Source organism: Gadus macrocephalus, chromosome 20, assembly GCF_031168955.1.
Source record: "Gadus macrocephalus chromosome 20, ASM3116895v1".
In the NCBI taxonomy this organism is placed as follows: domain Eukaryota; kingdom Metazoa; phylum Chordata; class Actinopteri; order Gadiformes; family Gadidae; genus Gadus; species Gadus macrocephalus.
This window is the reverse complement of record NC_082401.1, coordinates 7,522,221-7,525,507: the sequence shown is the minus strand read 5'-3', so window position 1 is coordinate 7,525,507 and position 3,287 is coordinate 7,522,221.

Genomic DNA, 3,287 nt, shown 5'->3' with positions numbered 1-3,287 from the left:
TTTTAAAAACAGAGTATATAGTCAACACAAAGTAAAGCAAACATAAACACAGAGTTAACACAAACTAATCACCTGCCAAACGGTCAAATCTATCCGCCAGTGGCCGGTGGCAGATGCTCATTAAGGACCCAGCTGATTGGTGTTGTCAGTGACACCTGTGTTTTTACTATGATGGCGCCCCTGTGAGAGTATTTGCTTCAATTTGCAGAGCAAATTAAATAAGGGTTCAACAATCAGGGCTGCTGCACCAATGGCCCGGACACAGTTAAAAGTCACGTCAGGACAGACAAATCGGGCCGCTGAAAAAACAAATTTTACATAAAAACGCATAGCGAGGTACAGAGATGGTCGCAGCAAGGAAGTTTGTTGTTTATGTATTTGTTTAAATAGATGATTAAATATGTAAGGTAATAAAAGTCTTTAGTTTCATGCTCCAACGCTGATAAAGTGTTATCTTGTTTATTTTTGGAGTGTTCACGTGTAGTACATACTAAAACAATTATTCACCTCAGGCTCCATGAATAGTTGGGAATAGCCCCCTCTACGAATAATTGTCAACTGTGAGAGACTTTGCATAAAAGCGTATACACAAAACCCTGCAGGAAAGACCCTTCGCTATGCACTGCTTGTGCTGTTCCGACTAGCATGTTTTAGTAACTGGGCCATGAAGATTACTTTGGCAAAGTTAATTTAAAGTGTTTATATACAAGACCACGTCACATAGCAATTCTGTACTTATTTAGCACATTATTATGAACATCTTGTGCATTATAATGTGTTGATACCAAACACAAACATGTTTATTCAATTGATTCAAACAACACTTCACTCACGACAGAGTTGTAATATGTTTTTTGTGTTGATCACTTCATTCTATGGATTAGATATCATATCAGGAATCGAATTATTCAAATTAGGATCCAAATTAGTTTTGATATGGCAGTTAAGGCCAGTGTGCATCGTGACTACGCAATCAACAAGTATGGTACTTCATTAATAATTGAAAATCATTTGATTGATAGACTTTGCATGGAAAATCGAATCCAATTTGACAAATTTCTGAATTTATATATAAGTATGCAGTGGCCTTACATATAATGAAAAGGAACATAGCTTCATAATGTTGACATGATGGCAGAGTATTGGTTGTGATCAAAATCAATAGCAACTGAGTGTATAATGTGTGCCAAGCATGTGTGTGGTTGTGTGTGTGTGTGTGTGTGTGTGTGTGTGTGTGTGTGTGTGTGTGTGTGTGTGTGTGTGTGTGTGTGTGTGTGTGTGTGTGTGTGTGTGTGTGTGTGTGTGTGTGTCCAGATGGAGGCCCATAGCTGATTTCAGAGTCTTTTTGAAGTTCTTTTTGTTTTTGTATTTTTGTTCTGATTAAAAAATAATTGATCAGTGATTGGAGTCGGCCCTTCATCATCCATAGTCAATTCCACACTTGCCCACCTCGACTTACAACAACTCGGGGTAACATGCTGGGAAACGGGTAGGTTCTTGGCATTTCTACTCAATTAACAAAAAACTATATGATTTAACCCCTTGATTTGAGTAAAAAAATAGGTTTACGTTAGGCTATTTCTGTAAAATCTTTTTTGGTGCCACAATTTTAAATGTTTACGAAAATCACTTACGTTCACATCAAACCCTGCGAAGGTTGTGAAACTGTTCTGCACTGGTTCCGAACTGGTCTTTAACACACGGGACTCAACGGGTCTGTCAAGAGACATGGCAAAACAGGAAGATGCTGTTGGATTATGAAAGCAGCTACAAGTTAACGAACTTTTATTCAACCATTATTTTCATAGACTTCAGAGTTCAGACCCGAGGTAAATATAAACGATGTTTGGGTTATTCTAAATGGCCTGGTTCCCTCTAGTGGTTCATTGCGGAACATCCGCATTACTTGCATCCTGCTACCTATATATCCTTAGCCGATCAATGCCTCCCCCTGCTGGTGCAAAGTGGTTATGCATTATTTTTTATTAGAAGCCATTCATGTAATTTGCAGACCCTTATCTTATTATTACTTGTCAGGTCTGCTGAACTCTTTTAATGTGTCTAATGTACAATGTATAATGTTCGGTTAAGATTAAATATGAGTTTGAGAAAGAGAAAGGGTCTATCACACACATTTAGCGATATTAATACATGCAACACACCCAAAAGGTTATCTGATCCCCTTCCATGATACCGCTCAGTGTGTGTGTGTGTGTGTGTGTGTGTGTGTGTGTGTGTGTGTGTGTGTGTGTGTGTGTGTGTTTGTGTTTAGGTGCATGTGTGCGTTTGTGCATGCTGGGGGTTATAGGTCCCTTGAGGTGAAACGATATACCACCCAGCGTGAAGTTAGTAAAGTACCTCCCCAGCCCTCAAACACGCACACACCCAGTATAAATGTTTAATGCCATCCAAAAGGCTAAATAGCGGCCCCCTGTGCTCCCCGTCTGTCTCTTAATATCCTCAACATTATCATCACAACCTCTCTACACTGGCCCTGTACCCTCGGGCTCTGACCTCATCACAGAGACCTGCCCTTTACCATTAGAGAAAGCATACCTAAGACTAGCTCCCTCAATACAACATCTCTTCCTCTGAACTCACACTCTCTCTCTCTCTCTCTCTCTCTCTCTCTCTCTCTCTCTCTCTCTCTCTCTCTCTCTCTCTCTCTCTCTCTCTCTCTCTCTCTCTCTCTCTCTCTCTCTCTCTCTCTCTCTCTCTCTCTCTCTCTCTCTCTCTCTCTCTCTCTCTCTCTCTCTTGGCCTCTCTCTCTCTTGGCCTCTCTCTCTCTCTTGGCCTCTCTCTCTCTTGGCCTCTCTCTTTCTCAATCTAATTCCATTTAAATAGGGTCTTCTTGGCATGGGGACATTTGGAGAGAAAACAACACAGTTCTGTAAAATGTCCGTCCATCCCTCCCTCTCTCCCTTTCTCCCTCCCTCCGTCCATCTCATAAAGCACCTTAATTCAATTTCCTTTGTTTCCGACTCATTTCCTTCTACTGATTCCAGGTCTATGCAGGCCTATAAAGAGATACGCACGCACACACTTATGAAGCAACCACACCTGAATACACACACCATGCCACACATACACACATGGAATACACACTAATACTATATATATATATATATGTGGGTACTTTGTTGACTCTGACAACTGTTGATACGGATGAAAAATAAATAATTTCAATCAGTAAAACGTATTGTTATAACATGGATTTTCTATAGCTAAATCTCAAAGATTGAGATTTAGGTGAATGAAACAATGTCAATACTTTGATTATTCAAATA